Consider the following 24,477-nt stretch of genomic DNA (forward strand, 5'->3'; position numbering starts at 1 on the left):
CTGTTTTTCTTATTTGTAGTTTGTAGATTCCTGTTTGATCATAAGCTATAAGTAGATACTGTGTCTCATTAACAAGTGGCATTTCTTTTCTTCAGAAAGGAATCTTTTACATTTTAAGGTTCTTTCTTTAAAAGAGGAAATATTTGCTTAGTTTTAGAAACAAAGAATTGTTTTCTGAGTTTTTGAATTTGCTTTCTCCAGATCTGACATTTCAGTTCTAGTTTTTTAAATACTTTTTCAAGCATATACCTAATTAAGATATTCTGCTGTATTGTTTCCTCCTTTTCCCAGGGATACAGATTCAGTCTTTTCTGTATGGTAGGGGTGGGTGGGGGAGGAGTGGTTGAAGTGTGAGTGGATCTAGTACAAGTAGATGGAGAAGGTAGCAGGTGAGAGGATGGGAGACATACAGCTTGGGGTCTCTTAAAGAGCCTGCGAGTAGCTTGTGTGAGGCTAGTAAGCTCATGCTTTGAAGAAAAGGCAAATAATTTAAAATGTTTTTAGAGCAGTGTTTGAGCATGATTTTGCTCCACTCTGTGAAGCACCCTTACAAGGATGAGTCTTTAGAGGAGAAATAGAAATCAGTTTTGCTTCTTGTGTTTACTTGCATAAAGGTGTAGCAAGAAGTAATCTCTGGTGTCTGCTTGCCTTCGTGGAGCACATCAAGTGAGATCAGTGGTGAAACCAAAGTGCTCTCCTTGAAGGGAGGCCAGATGCTGAAAAAAATACTGGAGATTCAAATGCTAAAGCATACAAACAGCAAACAAACAAAACCTTTGAATTTAGATAATTTCAAGCAAAAGTATTTCTAAATGTATGCTGAGAAGCTCTGCAGCTACCTAGAAAACCTGTAGCTAATCATCTGTTCCTATGCAGCTTGCAAGTTTGTAGTAAGTAGATAGGGATTTACCAGCATTCAGAACAATCTGGGGAAATACTAGCTTGTCACCCTCAACGACTTCTCTGGGCTGCTATGTTCAAATTATTTGGCACTAATTTCTAAGTCACTGTGCAGTATCATTTTGTTTTGTAGAAGTTATTCCTCCCAACTTCTAAGGGATAACTCAGAACTTCTATCCCTCATGCTGTGTCATTTTTGTCATCTCATTTGCCAGAGGAATGGGACTGATGAGAGATGCAACATCTCTGATATGGGAGAAGTAACAGTCAGTTAGGGATCTTTCACCCTGTGTTCTTTGCTGGCCTAGTCTTCGTTCTGCAAGGCCAAAAAGTTCCTCAATTAAATCTTATCTGGTGTAACCAGCCAAAATAAATGTAGATATCTTTCCTGGTTTCCTCATTCAGTCTGTCTTTCTGGATAAGGTTTTCACTTAGTGTTTTTCTTATTGCAGGCATTGTTCTAGCCTCTTCTTTCTGAATTCTCAGGGTCATCAGAAAAACAGCAATAAAACTGTATTACCAGACATCGTAACTATACTGATGCTGTGTAACGTGTGTTTTAAAAGTATTTCAGGTATTGTTTTTATTTCCTCCAGAAGAGGATTGGGATCCATTTCATGTATTTACCTGTTGGACTCTGATTGTTGGCATCAGACACAGATCCATTCCCAGCTATCTTAATGATGTAATCAGAACTTTGTGAACTTTCTCTGAAAACAAGCAAGCTGAAGAATCTGATTCCAGTCCTGGTAAACACTGTAGAAGGGGAGATGAATCAAACAGGATCCGGGGGGGGCAGAGAGAAAAAAAAAAAAGAGGAGGGATTCAGTCATATGTGCAGTTAGCTTGAACTTTGTTTTTGGAAAGGAATGAGGAAGATAAACTGGTTATCATTCCAAATGACTATTTTCATTATAGCTAAGGGATGAAAACCCATAGTGGTGACAGAGAAGAGGGAATGTCTTTAAATGAGACTAGTGCTGCTGATGGTATTTTCTGTTCTGTTGTCAGCTGCAGCAAAAAGTTCATGCTTACTGCATCTTCCAGAGGTTTAGGTATCACTGGTTGTGTAGAAAGTTACATCAGTTTTGCAGAATGCTACAGACTCGCAATGTTTTAATGGTTTCAAAAAGCAGCTGGACAAATTCAGGGAAGAAAAATCCATTAAGAGCAATTAAATATGAAGACATTTTGTCTGGCTTTAGAAACCTCTGAACCACAAATCACTGGAGGTTCAGAGGGTATTCTTGTTAGCGGAAGGCTTAAAATAATGATAGAAAAGTGAATGAAGTTACACTTAGCAGTAACTTCAACAGCAACATTTTAAAAGTTAATTGTTACTGCTGAATTGTAGGATAGCCTGCCCCCTCCCTCCAGGATCACCTACTTGGAGTTACGTTTCCATTTAGTTACACAGTCTTTACCTTTTGGAGAGGAAGGATGATTTTCTGATTAAATGTGATCATTGGATGTTGTCTAGAGCAGAATTACTCTGTGGAGCTATACAAGAATTTCAGTATACTTTATCCTGTTCTCTCTCTCTCTCTGAAATCCATAAAAATATAATAACATAAATGAAATCATCCATCTAGTTCATAATGGAGCATTATAACCCTGTCTCAATTTTGTTTCTGATCTCAAAATCTAGGCAAACAGAGCCCTCTATCTGCCTGAAACTTGTAAATAAGTTCTGAAGAAAAGCTCATCTTGAAGGCACTTCCACTTCACTCAGACAATATGTCTCTCAGAGGAATGTCAGCCTTTTTCTTTCCTAAACTTTCTTCCATGTGCATTGATGCCAAAAGAATTCCTTGGGAGTCTGTCCTCAATCATGATGGCTGTAACACTGGCTTTTATAGAAAGAGAACATGTAGGTACTCCTTGCTGGTGAATTTTTCTGACCTGGGTTTTGAGTAAAGAGAAAACTGATGCAAACAGATGATGAATGTCACTTCTGAGTTCAAGACAAACCCAGATGAGTGATGCCACTGGAAGGCAACTAGTCTTGAAATGTGTATGAATATTAAGTGATGCCTTGGAAAAATAATACAAAATAAAAATGGCTCTAAAGGAATACAATTGGTATTTTGATTTTTTTTAAAATGCTGCTGTTCAATGGTTTTGCTAATTCTGGTATTTTACATAGATGTGTAACTCCAAATTCATGTGGCATCTTTCTGTGTTCCCTGTTAGCTGACCCCTCAATCAAGCTAACCCTTGATTTTTATCTTTTCCTGGGATTCTAGTTTTAGTTATATTTTCTTAGTCTTACAGCCTGTACGCGCAAACTGGGAGATGTTGTGTGTGTCTCAAGATATTTTGGTGATGCATATTCAGGGAGCAAGTACTAGGGGCAGGACTTTGATTTGTTACTTGGCTGGACCACAGTGAATTGCTGAGGTACTGGAGCACTGTCTGGAAGCACTGCTCCATTCCATGGTGACTCATCTGTTTTGGCTGTGAAAAGAAAGTGGTCAACAGTTTTGTAATTATTGGGAAGAATGTGATCTGCCATGTCGACAAAGGATTACTTTGTCATAAGTGGAACAAGGTTTCCTGTCTCCGTGCTGTGTCAGTCAAGTGTGACATGAACAGCAGTTCATTGGTCTGGGTTATAAAACTGGTCTAAATCCAGAAGTGTACCTCTTGGCCTGAGTTACTTTGGTAGACTTTGCTTTTAAAAACGGAGAATGAAGGCTGAGTGGCCATGTGTAAGAAAATTTAAGATGAGGATCTCATGAAGCCAAGTTAACTCAAAATTCCTGGTATAGAAACTCCCACTCATTTAAATGCAAGTAAATAAAGTAGGATTTTCTATTTTCTTCCTTTCACCCCCTGCATGTTGCACAGGCAGCAGAGTTCTCAAGGGGGTTTGGGGTGGGTTGTTAGCCTGAGGATTCTCTTTGTTTTACTGAAGAGGATCTGAATTTTAGGCCTGAAAAGTATTTATTAGAGGCCAGTAACACAGTGAAGGCACTAAACAGGGTTAAAAATGATTGAGAGGCATAGCTATCATTCTGTGAAATTGTGAAGTAGAATATATCTACCAGTTGATACAGAATGTTAAACAAATATAGCATGGACTTCCTAAAGCACATCCTAAAGTGGATGTGTTTGTGTTTATGAAAAGAATCCAATGTAATGTTGAAAGCACGTTAAAAAGAGGGAAGTGTGCCACAAAATTTCTTATCACAGAATCATGGAGTAGTTTGGGTTGGAAGGGACCTTAAAGATCATCTAATTCCAACCCCCCTGCCATGGGCAGGGACCCCTTCCACTAGACCAGGTTGCTCAAAGCCCCATTCAACCTGGCCTTGAACACTGCCAGGGATGGGGCATCCACAACTTCTCTGGGCAACCTGTTCCAGTGCCTCACCACCCTCACAGTGAAGAACTTCTTCCTTACATCTAATCTGAATCTACCCTCTTTCAGTTTAAAGCCATTACCCCTTGTCCTATCACTACATGCCCTTCCAAAAAGTCCCTCTCTGCCTTTCTTGTAGGCCCCCTTTAGGTACTGGAAGGCTGCTATAAGGTCTCTCTGGAGCCTTCTCTTCTCCAGGCTGAACAACCCCAACTCTCTCAGCCTGTCCTCATAGAAGAGGTGCTCCAGCCCCCTGATCATCTTCATGGCCCTCCTCTGGACTCGCTCCAACAGGTCCATGTCCTTCTTATGTTGGTGTCCCCAGAGCTGAACGCAGTACTCCAGGTGGGGTCTCACGAGAGTGGAGCAGAGGGGGAGAATCACCTCCCTTGACCTGCTGGTCATGCTTCTTTTGATGCAGCCCAGGATACGGTTGGCTTTCTGGGCTGCAAGTACACAGTGCTGGGTCATGTTGAGCTTCTCATCAACCAACACCCCCAAGTCTTTCTCCTCGGGGCTGCTCTCAATCTACTCATCGCCCAGCCTGTGTTTGTGCTTCTGCAAGGCATCAAGCACAGATTAAACCTTCCAGAAAATGAGTTCATGTCCTGTCCTCTTCCCTGACATTGATCGTGAGGAGACCTTTTAAAGGCTCCATGCCTGTCATATTCCCGATCCATCAGAGCAGGCCTTCAATGGCTATGGTCTGTCTCCCAAGGAGTAAATTTTTTTTATGTTGGGAGTTCTTCCTAGCAGACCAGTACTTAAGTACCCTTGATTAACTCACATAGTCTTCCCACGTTAGTATTCATTCTCCCGTACATTTGAGACAGGTTTCTTCTTTGGTTAAGCAAAGTACTGTAAAAGGTATTGATAATTTCAAGGTAGGATATTTATGCTGGCCCATTTTGAGATCTGCTAGGTGACCACAAGGCCATGAGCACAGGTTTATGAAGCTGCCTACATCGTTGTCTTCATGCCGTAGAACTATCTTTGTCTTTCTGTGGGTGTAATTTACTTCATTTTTGATACCTGCAATTGAAGAATGATCCTGTTTATGGAAATTTCACTGTAATAGATAACTGGACCTCAAGACTATGTTTAAGAAAGCTGTAAAGTTTTTTGAAAATGTTAAATAAGAAGGTAGAGAGATTCAGATTACACTGGAGAGGAATTGCATATTCAGAAAAGATGGGAAGTAGCATACAGGATATAAGTTTAAGCAGTCCTTAATGTTCTCTGAAGTGTTAGGAAATTGTTGTTAATTGTGTCTGTGGGGGGAACACATCTTTGATCTAGGAAAACAAATCTGAATTGACGTACATTAGACAGTGTCATATGGAATAGTTGTAAATGTGGGGCTGGTATTAAATATTTTTAATGATTTTAATGATTGGAAGTGAAAGTGAATATTGGTATTCTAAAATACAAGATAAATTAGTATGTTGAATGGTAGAAATTTAGAAGTACAAAAAAAGATTATGGAGAATTAAGATAGCAGGTGGAATTTCATATGGTATGTTGAGATTTTTAAATGGAAGTATTTGAAACTATTTGTTTCCATCATCTCATGTATACATAGCTGATGGTGTTCAGGAAACTGACCTGAGTATCAGGAAAAAGTAGGGAGTATGAAGAAAAAGTTCGAAGCCCAAACAATATTTAGTTTAATAAAGAACAGTATAGAAGCCTATACTGGAAAGCATGGTTTTATATAAAAGATAAGTATAGTTCAACTTGAAATTTTTCTGGAATCCTCCTCTCAAATGTAGAACAGCAGAATGAAATTTCACATAGGTGATAAAAGTATATCCAAGAACTGTTTGCAGGGGAGACAGACAGGAAGGAGGGTGAATTAACACATACCGTGTATATGGGTTAGAAAGGGATTCTGCTGGCTTTTAGTACAAGAGTAAGGGGGTATCCACTCACACTGAGGAGCAGCAATTATAATGTAAAATTAATTTGTGGAACTCAACTTAGCAAGTTAGCTTTAAATAAGAGCTCCCTAGAGTCTTGCAAAAGGATGTCAAATTAACAGAGGAGGAGAAAATCCCCATGTTATGGCATTGGTTAATTGGCCCTCTTCTGTGCTGTCTTCTCTCCTCCAGGCTATCGGCTAACTGCATAAGCAATGGAATTTAGGAATAAACTGCCCCAGAGGAAAAGATTTTAAAACTACCAACTTTGAGAGGTTTCTTATAACCTTTCCTTGTAAGATAAAATTATAGGCAGAACTGAGGAGAGACTAGGGGATTTAAAAACGTTTAGGTTCCTGATTCAGGACAGTTGTGAAGTTTCCATCTGCAGTTTTTCAGAGTTAATTTTTCAGAAGTTAAACCTTTGATGGAAGTAATTAAGTAACATCAGGTACAGCAACAGTGATATAATGGTAAGAAGAAGAGGGATTAGTGAGGGAAAGAAAGCTGAGCTCTGGAGTAGGTGAAGAAAACTAAGTAGAGCAGTGTAGAATGAGCAGAGAAGAGATGGTGGAGAGTGAAAGAAGTGTCCTATCATTTGGCTTGTTCTTGTTTTTTATTTTCTTTCTTTGTTTTGCCTTTAGAAATTGAAGGCTCTTAAACTCACTAGTATATATATTCACAGAGTGGGCTGAAAATTTATTGATGTACAGTTTTCTGTTAAGAAATTATGATTTGATGGAATTGAAATACGCTGTGGGAATGGTTGGTGGGCTGCCCAGCTGCTTTGCTTTGCTTTGCTTTTGGCTGCTGGCCATCTTGTCTGCTCCCCCAGCTGCCTGTCATGTGGGCCTGCTGCCTTGTCTGTTGTATCCTATTTTAAGTATTTGTACATTCTAACAAATAAAACAGCAAATCACCAATTAGAACACCAATTAGTGATTACTACTAAACCAACTACAGTCTTAATTGAAAAATCATTTTCAGTAATAATTGATTGATATCTGACTAGCAGCCATTAATCAATGATCTTGCATTTCAATACTTAAAACAATTAAACCTTTAAAAAATTAACACATTTTTATTTTAATATTTGATATATTTATGATAGTACATAAAAATACACCATTGTGCTGGTCAATATGCTATTCAGTAGCATTTTCCATTTTCAGATATTTCTGACCAATGTAAAAATTGAGTCAAAATTGAAGTGACAAGTGAGATACTTCTTTTCTAAAGCTGATACTCAGAATTTTGTTCCAGATGTGGGATTGTGTTCAGTTTGCAGTTTACAGAACAAACTGTTTTTATGCTAGAGCTAATGAAGCCTAGGTAGTGATGGGCTGGTGTCTTGTCCTTTCACACCTCCTGTCCTACCTTCTCCCACTTCTCTTTGTAAGCACATGTGAACTGGAATTCCTCTGGTTTTCCTAGTGAAGCATCCTGAATGACATCTTGTTTCCTGTGACATCTCTGAGCAGGAAAAGCACATGCTTGTTTTAAATCTCTGCTAATGGGCTAAGTGTCTCTTCCCAAAGAGGAGAGCGTAATTAAACTCTTGTCTTTCTGAAAGCAGGCCTTGATTCAGGGACTCTTTTCTCTATCCAGCAGGTATTTTCAGTGACATTCCTCAAGATTTTAATCTTTGAGATGTCTTGCTTTCTGTAAAATTCATTTGAAGGCAGCTAACAGGTTCAAGAGTTATTCAGCTGTAAAGAACAACATACAAATACCAACAGCATTCTTAGGGAACTTAGTTAAAAATTCAACTTAAATTTTTTCCATTAGGCAGAGTTCCAAACTCAGCTTGGTTCTAGTTACTGCCCAGCACCGTATGGCATAAGATTCAAGGGAACAGCCATAAACAGTTTTGCCACTTAATTTTTGTGATTGTTTTCCATTGTTTTTTACTGGTTTGCTTGTGTGTATTTGAATCACTTTGTAGTCATTCATGCCTTAGTATATTCAGCTTGTCCACTCCCATTTTATGTGGAGTGCCTCAGGTAGAGCGAGCAGCTGCGTAATTAATGATATTAAGGCTTTTTTCCAACACAGCAGTGATTCTCCAACAGTGAGAAACTGACAGGGAAATAATGGGGCTACTTGTAAACTCAGTGGGATTCCTATCTTTGCTGGAAAGGGTTGGAAAAATGGTGAATCAAGAACGTAAAATTCCATACTAGTAGTTCTTTTTCATAAAATGTTTTGAAGATGATGGGTATAAATAGTGATGATCACTTGCCATATAAAAGGGAATAAAACATTTCAATAAACCGTCCAAATGTCAACTTCCAAAAAAGATGTTTCAGTAATGTTTGTGTGTATACATGAACAGACATTAATTTCTGTACTTTGATTGAAAACCTTTGTGAAGACATGTAATAATTTTCGTTAGGTTAGCGTATCTAGCTGGAAAAAGAGAACAAGCCAAACCCTTTAATAGGTATGAAATAAGAGCAGGAGTCATCAAAGAAAAACAGAGGTTGAGAAGAACTGCTCTGTGTTTAATTTGCTTGTGCTGGTCAATATTGGGGCCCCACCTCAAGGGTATGGACAAAATAAGGAAGTGCCTACAGGACAGCATTATGGGGGAATCTCTCTTACCTTTTCTGGGAAATCAGCAGAAATGGGTGTCTCTGAAGTGCTTGTACACAAATGGATGCAGCATGGGGAAAAAATAGGGGGAGAAGTTAGAGGTTCATATGCAATAGCAGCGTTATGATCTCACTGGGATCACAGAAGTGCAGTGCTATAGCTGAGGCAGCTGGAGTGCTGCGATGGATGGGTACAGACTCTTCAGGAGGGACAGGCTGGGAAGGTGAAGAGAGGGAGAAGCCCTTTATGAAAGAGCAGTTAGAATGCATGGAGCCCTGCTTTTGGACAGTTGAGAAGCCAGTTGAGAGATTATGGGTCAGGATTAGTGGATGACCAATGTGGGTGATGTGCTTGGTTGTCTGCTACAGACCACCTGGTCATGACATAGTAGATGAGGCCTTCTTCCGAAAACTGGTAGGAGCATTGCATTTGCAGACGCTCGTCCTAATAGTGGGCTTAGCCATACTGATAACTGCTGGCAGGGCAACGTGATAGGGTACAAGCAATCCAGGAGGTTTCTGAAGTACGTTGATAACAAGTTCCTGACACAACTGATGGAGAAGACAACAAAGGGAGATGGTCTGCTCATCTCACGCTTGCAAACATGGAAGAACTGGTTGCAAGCGTGAAGGTTGAGGGCAACGTTGGCTGCAGGGACTGTGAAATGATGGAGTCCAGGATCCTGAGACAAGGGAACAAGGCAAATAGTAGAATCAAACCCGTGGACTTAGGAGAGGAGACCTTGCTCTGCTCAGTGATCAGCTTGGAAGAATCCCTTGGACATGACCCTGGAGGAAGAAGGGTCCATGAGAGTTTGTTAGTTTTCAAGAATAACTTTCTCCAAGCTCAAGAACAGTCCATCCTGACTTGCCAAAAGTTAGATAAAAAGGAAGGGAATCCTGCATGGATGAACAAGATGCTCCTGACAAAACTCAGGCATAAAAAGGAAGCATACAAGAGGTAGAAGGAAGGATAGATGACTCAGGAGAAATATAGAGACATTGTCCAAGCATTTAGGGATTGCATAAGGAAAGCCAAAGCCCACATGAAGTTGAATTTGGCGAGGGATGTGAAGGGCAACAAGAACGGCTTCTACAAGTATATCAGCAGCAGAAGGAAGATGAAAGAATATGCGAATCTGCTGCTGAATGGGGCAGGTAACAATGGGTATGGAAAACACCAAGGTACTTAATGACTTCTTTGCCTTGGTCTTCAATAGTAGGACTTGCCTTCAGGATTCCAAGACCCGTGAAACCAGTGGGAAACTCTGGACCCAGGAAGGCTTGCTGTGAATAGAGGAGGATCAAGTTTGGGAACATTTAAACAGACTGGGTATCTACAAGTCCCTGGGACCTGATGGGATGCATCAATGAGTGCTGAGGGAGCTTGGAACAAGGGCTTGGAACATCTTTCATACAAGGAGAGGAGGCTAACAGCTGAGGTTGTTCAGCCTGGAGAAGAGAAGGCTCAGGGGCATCTTACCAGGGTGTAAAAGAAGGAAAGGCAGTGAAAGAAGGAAAGACAGTGGGCACAAATTGAAAACATGAAATTCCTTTTAAACACAGGAATTTTTTTTTTTTGTAGTTGTGAAGGTGATTAAACAATGGAGGAGATTGCCCTGAGAGTTTGTGGAGCCTCTATCCTTGGAGGCATTCAAAACCCAACTGGACATCCCCCAGGAAACCTGCTGTAGTTGACCCTTCCTTGAGCAGAGGGTTGAACTAGATGATCTCCAGAGAGATAATCTCAATGTTTTGTGCAAACCTTGGGTAAATTGGTTTAGTTATAAAGCATCTGGTCTCAAAAATGGCTTTCTATTTGGGATCAGGAGTGTTTCTTTAAATCATGTATCATACAGAATAAATTAGAAGCTTTGTGATTGTTAACAGCATTCAGGGAATCTGTAGGGAAAGTATTAAATTTGGTTAGATGAATTGTCTCTATAAAATGTCTTTCAAGGTGAATTTAATCTTCATGTGTTGCACAACAGCTTTGCTCACTTGATTTGTTTCAGAAAAATAGTTTTCTGTTAAAACACTTAAATTATTGAAAATATTTGTAACAAGTGGAAAGTGAAGATGTTTACATCAAGTGAAATTTTATAAGCTTCAGTGGAAGGCACATACGTCAGATACCCATAGCAACAATCACTAGACATTTGCTTGGCTGTTTGTTCTTATGAGAAATTTGAGGAGGTACACTAGTTGATCAGTATTCCATTTTGCAAAGGACCTAAATTTACTTACGGATAATGGAATACCCAGTTTACAAAACTGCATATATTCCATCGTTAATGAAGAGGTTTTGAGTTATTTAATGTTGCTTTATCATTTTGTCTTTTATATTAAATTGCACCCTATAAAGCAATTGTGGCACAGTGTATTACTCAAGGGATATTGAAACGATTAATGCATCCTAAATTAGTTACTGTATGGGGTTTTTGGTAATTCACTAGTAGTCTTGTCTTCATGTACCCTGTCCTTCCCTGTGTGACAAGAAGCTTTTTTACAGATAGTGCTGGAAAGCCGCTTGATGGACAGTGGTGGAACTAGGCTCCCTCTTCACCTTGTTGAAGCAGGTTTTGCCATATGTGTCTTAGTCTATAAGTGAAAGTGGTGGGGACAACATTGTTTCAGAGAAGTTGAAAGAGTTGTGTTCATTCAGAGGGGAGCTATAGGAAAATGAAGCTCTGGCGGTCGAGTTGCAAAGCCTGTGGACAAATGCACTGTCTTTCCTAAAGACGAGATGAGAAGGGAGCAGGATGGGGAGGAGAGTGTAGTGATTCAAACATAGGTACCACTTAGAAGGCGGGGGGGGGAGAATAATTTTTTTTTTCTTTGTGGAAGGTGTGGGATTTTTGTTTATTTGGTTTTTACTTTGTTTTGTTTTGGTTTTTTCTGCTTTACCTTCTTAAGAACTGTTCTGTGAAAGGAAAAAAAAGGAAAGTATTTTTTATGAATTAAGAAAGATATGTTAGCCAGTTTTCTTCTACAAAGAGTAGGTGTATTTTGGCAATACTTAGTCTCTGAAAAATTAACTTCGTAAAGACAAGAAATTACTTTGTAGTTATTTACCAAGTTGTCACATATAATTAATCTATTTTATAGAAGGAATTCACAGGAATAATGATGTTTATGTATTAATTGCTTTTACGTGGCTGCTGGGATGCAGGGACACACCCAGTAACAATTTTTTGACAATGTATTGTGATTATTGCTCAAGAAGAAGGGTTATTCAGGCATTTTATATATAGCTGTATATTAAAGATCCTGTATAAACCTAATGATTTTTCAGGTACTATAAAATTTCTTGAAGACCTTGAAGAAGCCAAAACTAATGATACTAATTTGTAATAAACCCTTACAGGGATCTTGGTATTTTTGCAGGTTTTGGGAATGTGTAGAACATGTAGATAAGTAGCTCTCTTTTTCATATTTTTACAAATCTAAAAAAACTTCATTTGAACCCTCCCCCCTTTCTCCTGAACACTTAACAATCTTCGTGACTGGAACTGGTAGAGTTTGTCAGCTCCCAAAGGCATAAACCTCTTTATGCACAAGAGGCGGCATGGAATTTTTTATGCAGTACGTACTCTCCAGGGAACTGTTGTTATATAGTGAGTAGTGTCAGGAGGAAGTATTAGGCACCACCATAGTGTCAAAACTTCATCTTTCATTTTTTCAGTAAAGAAATAAACATATTCACACATTTGAACACAAAAACTGTTCTTTTGCTTTGAACAGGTGGCTGAGAGACCCTGTGACCGCAGGATGTAACGTAAACTGTAAAACCTTGTTTTCCTAGTCAGGTTTTCTGAAGAGCAGTGGCCCCCTGCCCACATGCGTCTTCTGTAGCCTGGTGTGACATGAGCTGGACTGCAGGTTCCGCGGGAACTTGGGCAGCTGTGGAAGGGGCGTTGAGAGTCCCGCTGGAAGCAGTTTTAATATGTCATCAAAGACTTTCTGATTCCTGGAAGTAGTAAGCAAGTGAAAAATGGTCACTGGTCTCATACGGGTGCTGAACTTCATCTTTTTTCCAGTTTTCCTTCAGACTTCTATCATCCAACCGCATGGGGACTTAGTTTCTCCTGTTTTGTTTTTTTATTTCATAGTATGGTGGGATACACTCTGATTTCTGTCTAAATATGATAAACTTTTTACTGAATAAAGGGATTATTTTACCTACGTCTAGCCCTGCCCCTCAGAGCCATACAAAAGAAATGGTGTATTTGCCTATGTGTCTCACTGGTTAAGGAGCTGCCTGGAGAAGGCTGACAGGCAGGCTGTGATTTCTTTCTTGTTTTTATCTATCTTGTACTGACCCATAGAAGTTGATTTCTCTCAGGTCAAACATTTATATGTGGCTTAGGAGGTAATAAAGTATTGTGTTTTGGTTTTGTTTCTTTTTTTAATCTAGGTTGCCTGTTTAAATCTTTTGTCTAGGATTTCACTCTGAAAAGTCATTGTAGGTTCGATATACATTTTGTTGGTAGCAGTGTAGACTTAAAGAGCTTTTACTTATTTTGCTTATATTCCACTCTTTCACTTGTGCTAATGCAGTTGTTGGGGGGCTGACGGGGGGGGCACACTGAACTTGGCTGGGAAACTGATCCAGTTAAAAATAATCCCTTTTTTATCTGGATATTAATAACTCAGATCAGTTCTGGCATCCAGTTGGCTGTAATACTCTACAAATGATTGTATCAGCGAAAATGAGAGGCAGTGTTAGGGAATGTTTCTGAATCAGCAATGCTACGAAACTATGGCAAAAAATGTTCTTTTTCATTTTTAAGTTGCAAGGTCCCGACTGGATGCTGCCCCTAGTGTCTTTTTCTACTCTTGACTTTCTAGAAGTGCCTCCCGAACAGATTTTCATTTGCAAGCATAACTTCATTGTATATTCTTGTGTTTATAAAACACAAATTTGGAGTTGGTAACAGGGTTTTAACTGCTTATGGCAGATAAGCACGTTACTGGTAAAAAATATCTGGACCCAGATGTGGTAGCTATACATTCCTAGAGTCAGTCTAAGATGGCCATTTGTAAGTCTGAATGTGAGTATGACCACTTGTTACACAGGACAGGTGCATTTTTCTGACCCTGTGTTTATCGATAAAGTGTAACTGTGATGGTCTAGTCTACGTCTTTCTGCTGGAACCTCTGGCTGCGTGCTTGAAGATGGAGAAATGGTTAGAGAACAGAGCACATGAAATGCTGGGGATCTGTTTCCACCTGCTGCTTCAAAGAGACTGTAAACCAGTTATTTGGGTTAATACAGAAGGTCTGTGAGATGGGTGGAGCTTTCCTCATTGGTTAATTTAATTTTTTTCTTGATTGCTTAAAACAAACAAGACCAAAAAGTCTTCAACATTCATCTCGGTTACATAAAAAGGTACATACAGGTGTATTTTTGCCTACTGATTTACCTATCAATAAAATACTGTGGCTTCTACAATTCGTAAAATATATTTGAAATGTTGCTCAGCATTAAATAGTGCATTTAAGTAGCAGAATACACAATATAAACTTGACAATCTTCTTAAATTGCATAAGCATGTAAAATGGAAAGAGATATTTGAGCCATCTAGTGGTTGGTATGAAACATTTTATCATTTTTTGATAGTTTGTAGGAAGTGTAAATGACATTGGCTTGGAAATAGCATTTCTAATTTGTCTGCTTTTTAATAGCGTTGCTGTAGAACGAAAAAACCCAGACATTCAACTTCAAATTTGAGGTACAGTCTGTTACGGTTTGCAGCTTTTTTTCAATTTACTGTAGATTTTAGTGAAGAGAGAGATCTGATAACATAAAAATTACATTAGAAGTTAGTAGCCAAAGAGTGAGTTTTGTTAGCATGAGATCCTTGGAAATTGTGAATGTTGTTAAGAAGTTCAAGGAAAGGATTGTAATAAGATAATTTTGTTCTCTACTTCTTTCTGAAAAATCTTTGGAGGGAAAAAGGTGGGCTTGTATTCTACCTTACCTCACCAGCTATTTATAGTAGGATTCTGAATAGCAGGGATTGAATTATAAGATTAATCTTTACTGGAAAACATGGGATGGATATTTTTTGTGGTAAACTTGTCCAAATCAAAGTAACAGAAGCAACAGAAAACAGATTTCTTAAGATGGGGTGTGTTCCTGGTAAACAGAGTCACAGAATCTTATGATGTTAAGAAAAAGAACATTTTGTAGATGAAAATTTCATATAATTATCCCTCTTGGTCCTGACATGCATTATGCTGTTCTAGCCTTTCATATTGGCTGTTGCCAATAGGAACTTGGCTGCACGTTGAACTTGATGGTATTCTGCAATACAGGCAGAAAAGTTAGTTGCTGAAATAATGAACTTCATGTGCATCTCACCTTGAATTATTTGTAGGAAAGCACTGCATACATTGAAACAGTGTAGTATGTTTCAGTCCTTATGAAAGTCCCATCCAGGTTCAAACGCAGACTAAAAGATATTTTTTAATTTTTATTAAGGCACATCTAAATCAACAAGCAGTACTAATGGTGTTACATACAGTTAGAGCTATAGTATTTCAGGATGGATAAACACAATCCATACTGAAATTTCAGAATTTGCCCCTTTACATTTTGAAGTGTTACAGACTCTTAAATCTTGCCCATTTTTTTTATTGAGAGGACAGTGGCAGCTTAACAGGTTTTTAAGGTCAATCTCAAATGCTTTGCAAGGTCAAATAACAATGAGAGAAAAATGGGAAAACCAGTCACAGAGCAAAGGACAGAGCAGTAATGGTTGATTTGTATTTTACTGGGGTGGGTATGACCTGAAAGCTTCATGTGAACTTGATGTGTTAATTACATTTGGACAAATCACTTGCATCTTGGTCCTGTTGTGCCTCGAAAGTTGATTATTATTAACCCTTTGCATCAAAGTACCAGCTAGATTAATCTTCTGTATCTGTAACTCGTTTGGACTGTGAATTCTAATAGGTTTCAGAAGAGGAAATTAAATTCTTTGAAGATTGAAGAGGTTTTACTTGTCTGGCATATTTTTGCTTGAATTTTGCAGTGTGGTGATGAAGGATTTTTGTTATTACTATTATTCCCCATCTTTACGATAATCTAGTCTTGATTGCAGTTGGTGGATCTCTGAGGTAACACTCGACAGTTTTGTTAAGTTCTGTCCTACAAATGAGCCTGACCCGAACACAGTAAAGGTTACTAGGGTGTGTGCTGTTTGTAGGCTTCCGTGTTGCACACATGAAAATCTCTCTATCTTATGTCTTCATTTAAAATTACTTCTAATTCAAGGCATTAGGTATGCTAGGGTTTTGAACTTGCCTTCTTTCCTAGTCTGTTGTTGCAAGAGCACGCTTGGAAAACAAGAAATACATGGGTTATGGAATTAGAGATCTTTTATCTTCATGATGTCCATGTTGGGTTTTTTGTTCAATTAAACAGGAATGTGGTTTTATGGTAGTATTAAAGCGTCATCTTTTATTGTTTATGTACTTCCCCCTCCACTCCCCCTGTTAACATCTTCCAGTGCTCTGATTGCTGTAGTATCTGGTCACACCACAGCATTTTCTTGGAAGCTGTCCATTGCTGAAGCTATGATCCAGCTGTATTCATGAAAAGATCTTTGGCATTTCCCCTGGTTTTAATTTGCATTTAGAAGATGCAAATGAGGTATAATGAAATGGTAATATTGGGTCCTGTTTCTGATGAATGCTGCTCTTTGAATTGTGTTCTGGTTATGAGTTATTTTCTAGGAGAAATTTGGTTATACCTTTTATATTTGGATTGCGTTTAAGGCATAACTAGCATTCCTTTTGTGGAATTCCATAGAAATTAGACTTGTTGAAGAGTGTGTGCAAGTGGAAGAGGGATTATCTTGAACTACAGTCTTTGACAATGCAAATTCCATCTCTTGTCCGTGTGTCAGAACTTTGTGTTCTTTGGGATGTATTCCTGGTCTCTCAAAACCAGAATTATACATAATAAAAGCCTAAAAATGTGTCATAGGCAGCATGTACATGTTGTCTCCTGTAAATAATGGAATAGCTCTGCTAAGTAGAAAACACTATGCTGTGGCATAACTTTTGAAAAGAAAAAGCAATTTGTTTAGTTTTCGTAATTTAGGAAAAATGTAATAATTATTTGTAGAATTGGATAGTTGAACATTCATTAAACCTTCTTAGTAATGTCACTTTAGAAGCAAATCATACCTTTCTGTGAAAAGAAAATGAGGGGAAATGGGTTTCCAGAGGAGAATGTGGTGGGTTTGGTTTTTTTTTCCCCTTCACCTTTTGCAAGGTAGGGAAATAGAAAATACAAATGTGATTAACGATGAAGAAATATGATTGTCTTAGGTTTGAAGCTGATGATCTGTATTTTTGGTATTCAGAAAACTGACATTTCCTTAAGCATATTTTCAGATTCGTATAATTAATGTTCTACTTTAGACACTGAAATTAGTGTGTGTAGCTTTGCTTACTTTTATGTGAATATAAATTATTATGAATATGAAATGGTGTTTGGTCATAAAACAGTTCTTATTATATTAAATTACCAAAGACCTCTACTCTGTCATTTCCTTCCCTGCTGTTGTACAAGTAGAACAAAGCACGTCAGTTTCTCTCATGTAAAAGTACTTGAATGTTATTGTTGTTACTATTACTCCAAAAATATTTTGTGGAGAATCACTTTTTTTTTTTTTTTTTAAGTATCTAACTATCTTTTTATTCTTTCTTTTTTGATTTTTCCTGTTCAAGGTGAAATTTAAATAGGCTTATTTTATAATGGAAATAGAATGTCAAAGGATGAGTAAAATACTGAAAACTCAATCTTACAGCATATGGTTGTCTTATCTGGGTTTTAAACATTGTTTCTTTCCTTTACAGAATGCTGCCTTTTTATATGGCCTTGGTTTGGTCTACTTCCATTACAATGCCTTTCAATGGTAAGTTGGAATAAGCTAACAGTATCAGTATTGTGTGGTGTTTTATTGGTAGGTGCATACTTCAACTTCAGTTCAGTGTGAGTGTACGATAGTTCAGGTTTTTTTATTATGGATAGGATGTTTGAAGACATACTGTCCTGAGTACTGTAACGTACCTGTGGCAACCACAGCTGTTGCTTGAAAAGGAAAGCACTTACAGGAGAAGAATTTTAGCTCCCTATAAAATGATTCAGCAAGGGGGATGGAGCAGTATGACTCAACAGGTTTCTGTGAATTGTTGTTATCAATAGTCTGTAGCCTGTGTTTGTTTGAAAGCGTGTTTACAAAAAACTTTTATTTCGGAAAAGAAGTGGCAAAGTGGGCTTTTTTTAATTAGCTTGATATTCAGTAAGTTTTACATAGCTGTATAACATGGAAGTTTTGGATGTGAGAAGTAGTACACTGACTTGAATGAGAACGTTTAAAACTGATTTAAAAACTCAGAGTTGTAAATTCTGGCAGGGCTTTGGGGACTAAAAGGGGCTGCTGCTGGATGTGAGGGGGAGGGTTGGTTTTCAGTTGGAGTTTTGGTTTTGCTTTATCAGTGATGAGAGGAATGGTGAATGGAACAGACTCACCCACTGGGGTTCTGTTGAAAGGTCCTCAAACTTTCATTGGGGTTTATTTTTGCAGAGTTAATAATTAGTGGCATTGGAAACAAGCCAGAAAGGTGCATTGTTTAGGTCAGTCCTTTTTTACGCTCAGTGTGGAAACTTAGTAAGTGTGACTTTACTACTTGATTGATTACTAAAAAGTTTATCATCTTACTGGACTAAGCATGACTGCAGTTAAGGAGGCAGTAAGTGATTACCGACTGATGGTTTGGAGCAATAGAGTGCGATTTCTGCCCCCCCCTCCCCCCACCACCTTGTTTCTATGTATCTTTCTATGTAGCTGTAAGACAAAAGAATTGGGCTTTCCTCAGGATAATGTAGATAAGCTTTTATTCTTCAAATTAAGATAAGTTGTTTAAATCATGAGCTCAGAACCTGGATTTTTTTTTTTTTCCATCTTGCAACTTACTGCTTTCTTATTGATAGTGGTGAAGTGAATGCAATGTATTATACGTGATGTGCAATTCTATTGCATTCTGATTAACATGAGAAGAACAGAAGAGTTTTCAGAAAACCTGAGAATCCACTATTTTAAGATTGTGATCAATCTGGTGGAATTTCACCAAGTTTCAGAATGTTCATGTTCTTATGCAGGCTTGTCTTCACCATTTAACATTCAAGAGTATTTTATGCACCAGTTCTTCTTACAAGGGCTATCTTGCTACAGTTTCCACTGTGAAAATGGTAGAAAACTGTAAGGTAAAATTAAATTAGACAAAGTAGTTAGATTTGGAGTAGTTGATTTTTTGAAAGACCACCTGTTCAATATAGACTTTTGCCATCAGCAGATTGTGCTATATAGCACCTTCCAGTGGATGGAACAGCAAAGTCAGGTGATTATGAGGCCTAAGTATTAATAAATCAGAGCTTTGAATTAATTTAGGTTTTTCTTCCATGCCTTTAAGTAAGCCTGTTGAGAACATGAGTATAAATTGATGCCTTAACTTACAACGTCTTAACTGCATATAGAGCTTTATGTTAAGGTTGTGTAGAATAATCATATTTGCCACTTCATTCATACAACAAAGTTATGTATAGTGTGGTACCAAGGAAGGTGTGTATTGTTAGAGTGTTGGGTAAAATTTTTAGAGGAAGAAAATGTAACACAGAATCTTGCACCTTTGTATGTGATTTTTTTTTTTTTTTAAATTTAAGTACCTTTGAGTGCCTTCCTTGCCCCCCCCCCATGTTTTTTGGGGGGCGAGAGGAGTGGGATGCATGGTTGTGGGTGTTTATTTAGGTGTGACAAAATCATAATAAACTTGGAGGTGATAGCAAGTCATTTACAATAGATATGTTCTTCTTTGTGTATCTTAATCCTCCACAGGAGTCTCTTGCAGACTGCAAGGAGAATCCTGCTTCTTTGAGAGTGAAATGCTGGTCAAACTGTCTTATTTCCTGCTGCAGCTATTCCATCTATTTATGTTCATAGAGTACACAAATCTGTATATTTCGGGCAGGTAGAGGACACCTCTAGACCATTTTAAGGTATTTTAAGCTATTGTGCTTCATCCATGAACATTTTTTTTTTATCTACCCCACTTTAGATATTCTTAGATTTTAATAAAAGGCACGTACATAGTCCTCCTAAAAGGAAGGGGTAAGGATGTGATTGAGGTTTTTTCATGTCTCATATAAATAGGGATAATAAAAAAGCAAGTTGGAATAGGGTCAGTTTTAGAATTTTTGTTCATATTTTTACATTAGTTTTGAAGTTTTCCAGCTTTCATAAAAAAAAGTGTTGAATTGGTTCCAAGACACATTGCAATTCACTGTAATTCAATATTGTACACTTTTCTATATACTAAAGCAGCATTACAGCATTATCTTAAGTACAAATCTTATTTGATACATCATTTTATATTGGTGACTTTGTAAGAACTGAAAGTTCTCAACATATATACAAATGTTGCAATAGTGTGATCAGACCAAAGCTATTTCATGCAATTATTATAGTGAGATATGCCATAAGGGATTAGCTCCATCAATTGAATCAAGTATGGTAAAATAGGTCTTATAGATCTTAAATTTTGATACTCTGTTCTTTTACACCATTTATCATCAAGCAGTAAGTAAAGTGGTTGGCTGATTTCCCCGGTTGTTTCCCTGTTTCTCAAGTAGGGTAGAACACCAGTAGAATAGAGATAGCTAAGATATTCACATAACTTGAATAATTTCATATCCTCCTTAGTTGTCTTTTAGATTGAACACTTGAAGAATTTCGGTAGTTAACCAAAGGCTACTGTTCATTTCTGTGTAATAGCTGCATCCAAGTGTAGTGGCTTGGATGCCAAATTTTTTCTTTTACTTCAGTAAGGATTCTGAGCCTGTCTGGTCTGTCATCTGCTGATTTACACTGAGTCCCACCAAGAGAAAAAGATGGGAGTCCAAGCTCTGCAGCTGTGTCCTGAAACTGGCGCTAACACCCTCTTTGGATCCCAGTGTACCAACCTTGGTGTTCCAAGGCCAGCCTGCTGTGTTTTCAGTGACTGTTATCTTGCAAATTGCTGGACAGTGTGTGTGAGAAAGACACACTCTTCCTCAGAAACACCTTATGGGAGACTGAGATCAGTCACCCTTATAGCCCCATTTAGCATACCCTGAGGCTCCTCAGTCCAAGGATTCCTTATCAGCTGTAGAAGTTAACTCTTATGTAAAACTCAGTCCTTCAGCATTGACACTTTTGTGGGACATAGTCCTGAGAAAAGCCAAAGACTAATGAAAGAGATGATCCAGACCTTTTTCCTGACCTCCATCACAGCTAAAGATGCAGGCTATCTGATGAAAATCTGTCATCTCTTACTGGAATTTCTTGGCCGTTCTACAGCCATGCTTGCCAAAACGGAAGCACTGTCATCATTTATTCAATATCAAGTGATATCTAGAAGGACCGTTTCTGCTTCTGGCTGCTTTAAAGTAATCTCACAGCCAGCCCAGTCTAGTTGCACTGCTGCATCGTGGTACTTCTGTAAGCCAGGGTGTTCTGTATGCTGGAACTTCTGTTAGCGTAAGTTTGACTCCTTGGAACAGGGACATGGGAGTTCAGCACAAAACACTTTTTTTCCCTCTTCAACTCTGATTCAGAATTGGATCTTTACATCAAGAAGGCAGCTGCAGTCTTTCATTATTCTTATCTAATTCAGGTAAACACATTTAATGGGCAAGAAGGAGCAAGCATATACAACCCCCACTGGGAGAGCGCAGCACCTCCATCTCCGACATACAAGCACTGAGCAGGCTCTCCACATCCCATCTCTGCTGCTGCTGAATTCCACAACCCTCCAAAGGCCAAGCAGATGGCAAAAGGCAGCCCTCAGTTGTAATCTGTGGTACTGTATCTCACCTCTTGGTCACCATGCAGGCCTCCAGACACCTGAGAATCACTTGTTTGTTAGAAGTCCTCTGAAGGCTTCAGTGAGGCAGGAGCATTTTTTACCACTTACCTAGAGGAAAACACACAAAACTTACCATCATCTGGGAGATGGCCTTAGCGCCAATCACATTGGACCATTTCCTTGAGCTGAAGGAGTCTGGTCTTTCTCTTGCTCTCTCTGGCTGTCATTCTCTTTCATCTTTTTCCAGAAAATGAAGTTTTGCTCTTCTCACAGTCATCCTGAAATAGTAAAGCAGCTGTTTAAACTGATTTTAAAGTACCCAAGTCTATAGTGGAATGTAAACTTTTTTTCAGTAGTCTCACGTGCCAACGCTCAGTATTGCAAGCCTTATTCATCTACCCAAGAAACTATTGTTTTATGGTGGTTGCTGTTTGCCTGTGAGGGTGGGAGAGTCCTGTGCTGTCAAGGTCCGTTCTTTGCTCTTCTTTGCTTCTTCTATCAATACTTTTTTTTTTTTTTTTTTTTTTTTTTCAGGGGCAAGCTGTTAGTAACACAGTAAGATTTGTCTTTGAGGGGGTTGTTACTCTTTTTTTTCCAGCAGGACCAGATCCTTCAGGTGGTTCTCAAGCTGCTTGTGTCAGTGGTTGGCAGATCCAAGGAACTGGGCTCTTCCTCACAGAGAGTAGTTGAGTGGGTAGTGGGGTATGTAGGAATGCAAACTGCCTAGTGGGGACCTCCTTCACTTGTGTGGGAACACCGCCCCCCCCGTCAAGGAGACAGGAACCACTGGACTACTTCATCAAATGCGACGTCTGCCGGGTATATCAGTAGTTTGTGCCATTGTGGGAGGGTGCACAGCGTTTGATGAAATAGTCCAGTGCTTGCGGTTTGCATGAAAGGCTCTGAGATTCACCCAACTGACAGCAACATTGCACTGGTAATTGGCAGTCTGTGGAGTTCTTGCTTTGGAAACACCTGCAATGGAAAGTCCAGGAGGGCTATAATTTGAGAGTAGAAAAACATCTTGCTTACTGGTAACTTGTGATCCTCAAGGTGCACATCTATATTGGTGCTTCTTTCCCTGTTCCGTCAGAGTCCTTTCAGCTGGTCTGGTGTTTGTAGTTCTCTTAAGTAGGGCAGAATTTAAACACGCACTGTGTAGATACTGCTTTGTCAAATACTTCTCAGGTTTCAGGTGGCTGGGTCTATATATGTATTTTTTAGGTATATAAAATGGGAATGTACATGTAGACTACACATGCTAATTAACCGTTAACAAAGTGGCAATTAACTTTCTGGTTTGTCGTCTTATCTTTCTGTGATTGTATATCAAACCACTTCTTGGATTGATGAAAATGCATAGTATCTGCTAATGCTGGGAAAAACCTACTCTCAGCTGCTGTTCTAGAGAAATGTTTAAAGACTTTGCTGCTCAGAATATTTCACCATTCAACTGTTACAGCCCTTTGAACAGAGGAGTTGTATCTAAAGTCTGTAAAAGTATCATAAAATTACAGTGTCCTGACTACTGCTATAGACATACATTTTGGTTATGTTCAAACTATGATTATGAGTTTCAGATAGAAATTTGTCCATTGTAGCCTCACATCATTTTCATTAGTGAGGCTAGGAAATGATATGAGGCTTAGAATAGGTGGTCGGAAAATTTAAAGAGGTTAAAGAATAAGAAAAAAAGTTTCACTCCAGCTGCATCAAGTATTTTTCCTGATATATTAGGATAATGTTATGTTCTTTTATTTTGTAGACTCATTCTGATTTTCATGGTTTTTGTTTGAAATGTATGAGTGTTAACTTTTGAATAGTTAAATTGATGCTCTTTTATTACATCCTTTTGCCTAGTTCAAAGCTGATTTTATTCACAGTCTATCCAAGTAAAACCTTCCAATAAAAGTCTTATGAGAGTTCACTAAATGTTTAATATAATCTTCTATTAATTATTATTCAGCTGGTTTCTTCACTTTCATAATGGTAGGCATTGTTGTATAGATGAGTGGGTGGAAAGATAGCTGCAGTATTGATTTTGGAAGTCTTTATTTGGAGATGATAGATCCATGTAATTTTTATTTTTCCTGAATTACCGTAGCAATGCTGTGTAAAATGTAAGCCCAGAGGTGCTTTTCATCTTCTGTAGTGTCTGTTTTCCAGTCCTGCTTTCCCATTTTGTTGAGTGTTAGCCTTTGCTGCCTGTTAGTGGAAATGCTCCCATTCTTGGAGAAAACTCTTACTTAATTTAAATAAATCCTAGTAGACTCAGCCAAACTTGTTTCTTACCAGGCAGTTGTAAGTATCTTCAGAGAACAAACCAAAAGTCATCTCTTGCTGAATTTAGATGACTGTCATTTATTTCTGCAGTATGAGAGCTCCCAGCCTTTCCTTTGATGATTTATCCCTTGGACTAATGTATGTTTAGTCTACTGAAGGATTAAAATGAAAAGCTCTGTCTGTGCATGAAGGCCAGTTAATTAGTGGTGGAGACTAACAACCTACTTGAGGAAGCCTGTCTGCCACGATCTCTGAAGGAAGCTGTTAGCCTCGTAAGCCATGTCCTGCTTCATATGTGACGGATCATCAAGCTATTAGGTTATATCTGCTCTTTTAGTTTTGGTCAAACCATAGAAGAGCTTTGAGGGAAAACATCTGAGTAACTTGGATGCCTTGGATCCTCTAGGCCCGTATGTTTCTGGATGTAGGCTTGGGCAGAGGATGGAAATGGGACTAGTGATGTTTCAGAGCAATCAAAGATCTCTATAAGGATCGA

At 38.5% G+C, this 24,477-nt stretch overlaps 1 protein-coding gene across 8 annotated transcripts in view; it reads left to right on the plus strand.

The window, feature by feature from the left end:
• KDM6A (lysine (K)-specific demethylase 6A) overlaps positions 1–24,477 on the plus strand; it is a 127,713-nt gene that overhangs the window by 23,743 nt on the left and 79,493 nt on the right. For all 8 annotated transcript variants that reach the window (XR_775188.1, XM_010580232.1, XM_010580236.1 and 5 more), the window contains exon 3: positions 17,652–17,710. The gene's annotated coding sequence lies outside the window, so the exon portion shown is untranslated. The remainder of the gene's footprint in view (positions 1–17,651; positions 17,711–24,477) is intronic.

Source organism: Haliaeetus leucocephalus, unplaced genomic scaffold (genome assembly GCF_000737465.1).
Source record: "Haliaeetus leucocephalus isolate CR32 unplaced genomic scaffold, Haliaeetus_leucocephalus-4.0 Scaffold702, whole genome shotgun sequence".
In the NCBI taxonomy this organism is placed as follows: domain Eukaryota; kingdom Metazoa; phylum Chordata; class Aves; order Accipitriformes; family Accipitridae; genus Haliaeetus; species Haliaeetus leucocephalus.